Below are 7,914 nucleotides of genomic sequence, written 5' to 3'. Positions count from 1 at the left end.
GTGAAGGAAGTGAGGGACGCCCAGGGAACTCTGGGTTGCGAGTCTTCCCACATTGGAGAAGCCTTTTGCTGATATTATGAGACCCTGTACTCTTCCGAATATGATGGGGGATCTGCTCCGATAGAAGATTTCTTGAACTCAATCCAACTCCCTGCCTTGTCTAGGGAGATGTCTGAGGGTCTGGAAGGGCCAGTGACCGAGGAAGAGGTAGACAAGGCGATAAGGCGGATGAAAGTGGGAACCACCCCCGGGGATGACGGGTTTTCTGTTTATTTTTACAAAAGATTCCGATCCGTTTAAATCCCCTACCTAGTGAGAGTCATCATCTCCGTGCCAGAGGGGGAAACTCTCCCTGATTCTATGATGGGGGCTATCATCGCGGTGTTATCCAAGGAGGGGAGGGACCTTGCACAGTGTGCATCTTACCGCCCCATATCACTGTTAAACATTGACGTTAAGATTCTGGCCAAGGTGGTGGGGAGGCGCCTAGAGGGTATCTTGCAAAAGTTAGTCCATGGGGATCAGGTGGGCTTCATCAGGGGAAGGCAGAGTTCGGACAACATACGTAAGACCATAGACCTATTCCACTTCGCGCAATGGTCAGAGCTCAACACAAGTGTCCTCTCCTTAGATTCGGAGAAAGCGTTCGACAGTGTCGAATGGCGGAACATGGATCTCCCCCAGAGGAAGATGGGTTTCAGGACCCACATCATGAGCTGGGTAACGGCACTTTACAGAGCTCCCACGGCAAGGGTCCAAGTGAATGGGGAGTTGACCGATGCCTTCCCCCTCTCTCGAGGGACAGGACAGGGGTGTCCCCTCTCCCCCCTGATATACGTCCTCACGATAGAAGCTCTGGCCATAGCGATCATATCACATCCAGGAATTAAGGGGCTCAGCAGGGGGAGGTGGAATTTAAACTCTCCCTATTTGCAGATGACATCCTGGTTTACCTGGTAGACCCTAGCTCCTCACCCCCCCCCCCTGTTGAACCTGGTGACCGAGTTTGGACGCTTCACGGACCTGAAAGTCAACGCCTCGAAATCGGTCCTGCTCCCTATGAGACTCCGGGACCCGGTGCTAGACCCCTTAGACAGGCTTCACGGGATCGAAATGGGGAAGGCCAAAATACGATATCTGGGGGTTCTCCTCACACGGGACCTAACTAAACTGGCGACTGCGAACTACGACCCCATAATATCAGGGATCACATCAGATCTGAGGAGGTGGGGCGGGATGATCCTCTCTTGGTATGGCAGGATGACGGTGGTTAAAATGAACGTACTGCCACGGCTCCTATACCTTTTTACAGCCCTTCCGACCAATGTCCCAGAGCAGGCTTTCAGGGCTCTCCGGAATGCTATCCAGGACTTTATATGGCAGGGGAAAACCCAGAGAACCAGGAAGACCACTGTCATGACCACTGCTTTCAAGGAGTCAGGACCTACCCAACACCCTTGGAAACAGGCTCATAACATGCCTTATCGGCACCAGCAAGTCCCAATAGGGACCTTTTGGACCTTGTCCTGGCACCGGTGGTGCCAGGCTCATAGTAAGGACCCGTCCCGGCACAGGAAGCGCCGGGCTCATATCAAGTGTAAAAGTGCTTGGGTGAACCTACCTGAAGCAGACCATGCTGCTTACTTACCAGCCAGATGATGCTTTACTCTCTTCTAACAGGGACTACTTTTCTTTCTGGGTGGGGCAGGCACCACTCCCTGGATCACTGATGCTGGAACTCTTCTGGAAGCAGGAACTCTTTTACCTGGGCGCGGCTGCGGTGGAAGAAGACACCTAAGTACTCCTATGGGCTATTTAAACCACACCCGATTGGTACCACATGCTTCGCGTTATTCTGCATCTGCAGCAGGACGCTCACCGCGTCAGCTCCAGCGAATCTTCAGCTCCGGATCCTGTAGTTACGAAAATTACCTGCTGGAACCAATCTTCAATCTTCAGCAGCTCCTGCAAAACAAAAGGCACAGGTTAGACAAAGGCAAAGTTAGCGCTTCAACTCACCCGAGCCATCGGCAGCATCCAAGTCGTTTTCTTTTCTGCATTCCGCGTCCGGCATCGGGCCTGCAAAGACAAAGAACATTGGTTAGTAACGTTCAGTTACAATACTGCTTACCTGGGTTGTGCTTGCTCCAACTTTGTTCGCGCTGCATTCCGGCACCTGTAAAAACAAAAGGGGACATTAAGGTGCATTCTACGGCCCTAAAGCAGTCTTCCTACTTACGTGCCTTCGAATTCACCATCTTCTTGTTACGCTCTCTGCCACGAATCTGGGAAAGCATCTTCTTTGGCATCGACAGCATCCTAAAAGCAAAAGACATAGACATAAGGAAAAAGACATTTAAAGAGAGCAATCCAAGGAGAACTTTAATACTTACAAGTCACGCTCGTGCAGCAAAACGGCGGCATCGCTCTCACCTTCCCTCTGCAATCAAGAGGCGGAACTCACATCCAGTGAAGTAACTGGACCCAGCGCCCCTGCACAAGACGCAGGATGGAGAGCTCAACATTCACTTACTTAAGGTGAGCACAACAATCATCTGAGTACCACGGGGAGAAAGGGAGAGAGGGGCTAGAACTTCTCCCATCCTTCCAGCCACTAATACCTTGATTTTCCACTTGCAGACACCTCACTCTGCAGGTCAAGCTTTCGGTGAGCAAGGGGCCAAATCCGGGAGCCAAACGAACCCTACGCCTAACTTTGAAGACGTTTGCAGCGCCCAGCCCAAGACCAGCGCCTCCGAGGGAACCAGGTGAGCGTTACAGAACGCGAAGCCACCCAAACATTTCCCGCCCAGGCGCAATGGAGACTTCAGACACAGACCAATTGGCCCAGTTGCTCGGGGAGTTGAGAGCAGAAGTACACGCAGCACGCCAGGAAACAAATGCCCTAAGGAGAGAGCTAGTGATTTCCAAGGAGCGAACAGACGACTTGGCTAGACAATTGTTACAAGCCCAAGCGGGACAGACTCCTCTGCCTACCCCTGGTGGAAGCCATGCCCCAACGGCTTCCTCTAATCCGGTGCAAATTAATCTACCAGGAAATGTACCTTTGGCTCCGCCCGAACGCTTTTCAGGTGATCCGAAAAGGTTTGCTGTGTTCATCAATCAGTGTCGTTTGCACTTTCTGTGTAGACCTGCCGCTTTTCCAACAGACCAGGCTAAGGTAGCCTTTGTGCTCTCATATCTTAGTGGCAGCGCCGCAGATTGGTCTATTCCTTTAGTGACTCAGGATAACCCTATCCTTTATAATTTCCAGGACTTCCAAGCTAGTATGGAAAGATTGTTCGCAAGGCATTCTCAGGGACAGGCTCTGGACAATGAACTTCTTTCACTACGACAGGGCAATCAAGATCTTCTGGCCTACATTGCATCATTTAACAGACTAGTGGTTGAAACCGGATGGCCTGAGGATAAGAGAATCACCCTTTTCTATAGAGGCCTTCGTGGAGAACTTAAAGACGTTCTGGCCCAGGTGGTGAATCCACCACAAGACTGTTCCGAATACATTGATCTGGTGGTGCAATTAGATCATAGGATACAAAATCGAAAAGCCGATCGTTCCAGGTTTGAAAATCGAGTTTTTTCAAGACCACAGAGCTCCGTTAAAGGAAATGATACCGTGGAACCCATGCAGATTGGGGTGGTGAAAGAACCTCTAACCCAAAAGGAAAGAGAAAGGAGAAGACAACTACAATTGTGCCTCTATTGCGGGAACTCAGGGCACTTCCTCCAAGATTGCCCAGTGAAACCAAAGAAGAAGACAGTAGGAGCTTCCGATAAGGGTGCTAAAGGTTCAGAGTCGGAAAACGACCTCGCCCGACAAGTGTAGAGGTCCGCTTGCCGAGCGTAAAAACCAGTTCTTTGACCTCGCATTTTACCATGCCCATGGTCCTCGTGAGTCCGGAACAACCCAATCGTATGCATGCCATTAAAGCATACATTGATAGTGGCGCAATCGGCAATTACGTGGACTGTGAATTGGCCGCCAGGATGAATCTGTCTCTTTGTCCTAAGTCGGTGAAAGACGTCATCACCACCGTGGATGGTACGGAAATAGCTTCCGGACCAGTTACTCACACCACCATGGAAGTGACGTTGGTAAGCCAAGATGGACATCAAGAGAAAATCGTGTTTGACGTGATCAAGGCTCCACAGTTTCAAGTTATCCTGGGAATCCCTTGGCTGGAAAAACACAATCCTCAAATTGATTGGCGAGCAAAGACAATCCGGTTTCCAGAATGCGCACCTACCTGCTATCCGCAGCCCCCCACGAAACTAGCTGCAACTGCTTCTGAGAGTCCTCACCTGCCTCCTGAATACCGGGAATTTCAGGATGTCTTTCGAAAAGATCAAGCTAATTCATTGCCTCCTCACAGATCATATGACTGCCAAATAGACTTGGTTCCAGGATCCACTCCTCCATGCAGTCGAATTTATGCCCTCACAGAACCTGAAAATCTTCACCTAAGGCAGTATTTGGATCAGTACCTGGCTAATGGATTTATCCGTCCCTCGAAGTCCCCAGCCTCTTCAGCTTTGTTCTTCGTGCCAAAAAAAGAGGGAGACCTAAGAACAAGCATAGATTACCGTGCCTTGAACCAGATTACGATTAAGAACAGATATCCGTTACCATTGATCCCTGAACTTCTTGACCAAGTTAAAAGTGCCTGTATCTACACAAAGCTGGACCTCAGAGGAGCTTACCATTTAGTACGAATAAAGGAGGGCGATGAATGGAAGACGGCCTTTCGTACTAAATATGGACTGTTCGAGTATCAAGTAATGCCCTTTGGGCTTTGCAACGCTCCGGCAGCCTTTCAGTATTTTATGAATGACGTCCTCAGAGAGCTCATTGATGTATGTGTAGTTGTCTATATTGATGACCTTCTGGTCTACTCGTCCTCTGAGGCGGAACATCGAAAACATGTCACCGCAGTACTGGAGCGGCTCCGAAAACACAGACTCTTTGCAAAATTGGAAAAATGCGTTTTTCACGTCACGGAGGTCGAATTTTTGGGATTCATTTTGTCACCAAATGGAGTCCACATGGACTCAAGAAAAGTGGACGCTATCATTAAGTGGCCCTCACCAACGTCAGTGAAAGGAGTTCAAAGCATGTTGGGCTTTGCTAACTTTTATCGAAGATTTATCCCAGATTTTTCTCGAGTTGTCCAACCCATTACAGCCCTCCTCAGAAAGAGTAAACGTTTCGAGTGGTCTACAGAGGCTGAACAAGCCTTTCTGGAACTAAAAACAAAATTCACCTCGGCTCCAGTTCTAAAACATCCTCGCCCGGAACTTCCCTATATCGTAGAGACTGATGCTTCCAGTCTCGCAATGGGAGCAGTGCTTTCGCAAAGAGACCCGGAAACAAATCAGTTACACCCAGTGGCATTTTGGTCCCGCAAATTTTCAGCTCCTGAAATCAACTATACCATTACAGATAAGGAACTTTTGGCGATTAAGTCCGCCTTTAAAGCTTGGCGGCATTATCTCTTGGGAGCCCGACACACTGTCACCGTCATCACGGATCATCGTAATTTACAGTACCTTAAATCAGCCAAAGCTCAATCCTCTAGACAACTTCGCTGGGCATTGTTTTTCGCCGAATTCGACTTTGTGATAACTTACCGACCAGGCAACAAGAATGGTAAAGCAGACGCTCTCTCCCGAATTGGAGTAGATGAACTCACGACCAATCTTGAACCCGTACCTATAATTCCGGAACAGAGAATCCTGGGTTTAATAGATGCACAATCCATTGAAGACATTGAAACTAAAGTTAAAGATCTTCTGACTCCAGCAGAAGTGCAAGACTGGCAGCTCAAGGGAAATGATTTCACAATGGATAAGAACCTATTATACTTTCGAGGAAGATTATATCTACCATGTACCGATTTACAAAGACAGGTGATCTCTTGTTACCATGACTCCTTAATGGAAGGACATCCCGGCATTACCAAAACGTTGGAAAAGATAAAGAGACATTTTTGGTGGCCATCTTGGAGAAAGGACATTAAGGACTTCATTAATTCTTGTGGTGTGTGCGCTCAAAGCAAAAGCCAGAAGGAGAAACCAGCAGGTCTCCTACATCCAATAGACATTCCTCCACATCCATGGCATACTCTCTCCATGGACTTCATCACGGATTTACCACCATGCTCCGGATTTAATACAATCTTAGTGATTGTGGACCTATTCTCGAAAATGGCTCATTTCATCCCATTGAAAGGGTTACCTACAGCTCCAATTTTGGCCCGAGAATTTCTCGAAAACATCGTTCGGTTGCACGGCTTTCCTTCAATTTTAATCTCAGATAGAGGGAGTCAATTTATTTCTCACTTCTGGCGGAGTTGTTGTCGTCTAGCCCAAATTGACATAAGGCTGTCGACCAGCCACCATCCCCAGACCGACGGGCAGACCGAGAGGACCAATCAAACCTTGGAACAGTATCTACGCTGCATGTTACAACAATCAGAGGGCACTTGGAAAGACATTCTCTGGATTGCGGAGTACGCTTATAATAACTCAGTCCACGCCGGAACAGGAAAAACTCTGTTTTTTCTTTCATATGGAATCCACCCTCGCACCTCAAATCTTGACCCACCTCAGACTCTTGGAACACCCGCTGTAGATCATCTGCATTCGACAATCACTCAAGCCTTTAAGGAGGCCACATCTCACCTTAAGCAGGCCAAGGAACAATATAAAAAGAGTGCGGATCTACATCGAAAGGAAGCTCCTCAATATCTTGTGGGAGATCAGGTCTGGCTGTCCACCAAACATTTACCCCTAAAAGGACCGCGTACTTTCAATCCACGATACCTGGGGCCTTACCCATTCACTGCCATAATCAATCCAGTGGCGGTAAAATTGGGCCTACCTGCTCATATGAAAATACATCCAGTTTTCCACGTTTCACTACTGAAACCCATGCAACCTGGAACCCGTTTGACAAAATCTCCAGACCCTATTCTCGTGGACGGAGAACTAGAATTCGAAATACAAGACATATTAGACTCCAAGATTTCCAAATCTAAATTATACTATTTGATTGACTGGAAAGGTTATGGCCCCCAGGAACGATCTTGGGAACCGTCGGAACATGTTCATGCACCCCGTCTGGTTAAGAAATTTCATCGAACTTTTCCTGATAAACCAAGACCCCCGGAGGGAACAAATTTGGGAGGGGCCTTGAGGGGGGGTGCTGTCATGACCACTGCTTTCAAGGAGTCAGGACCTACCCAACACCCTTGGAAACAGGCTCATAACATGCCTTATCGGCACCAGCAAGTCCCAATAGGGACCTTTTGGACCTTGTCCTGGCACCGGTGGTGCCAGGCTCATAGTAAGGACCCGTCCCGGCACAGGAAGCGCCGGGCTCATATCAAGTGTAAAAGTGCTTGGGTGAACCTACCTGAAGCAGACCATGCTGCTTACTTACCAGCCAGATGATGCTTTACTCTCTTCTAACAGGGACTACTTTTCTTTCTGGGTGGGGCAGGCACCACTCCCTGGATCACTGATGCTGGAACTCTTCTGGAAGCAGGAACTCTTTTACCTGGGCGCGGCTGCGGTGGAAGAAGACACCTAAGTACTCCTATGGGCTATTTAAACCACACCCGATTGGTACCACATGCTTCGCGTTATTCTGCATCTGCAGCAGGACGCTCACCGCGTCAGCTCCAGCGAATCTTCAGCTCCGGATCCTGTAGTTACGAAAATTACCTGCTGGATCCAATCTTCAATCTTCAGCAGCTCCTGCAAAACAAAAGGCACAGGTTAGACAAAGGCAAAGTTAGCGCTTCAACTCACCCGAGCCATCGGCAGCATCCAAGTCGTTTTCTTTTCTGCATTCCGCGTCCGGCATCGGGCCTGCAAAGACAAAGAACATTG

This window comes from Ambystoma mexicanum, chromosome 2p (assembly GCF_040938575.1).
Source record: "Ambystoma mexicanum isolate Mex_15411 chromosome 2p, UKY_AmexF1_1, whole genome shotgun sequence".
Classification (NCBI taxonomy): Eukaryota; Metazoa; Chordata; class Amphibia; order Caudata; family Ambystomatidae; genus Ambystoma; species Ambystoma mexicanum.
Note: the sequence above shows the minus strand (reverse complement) of the source record.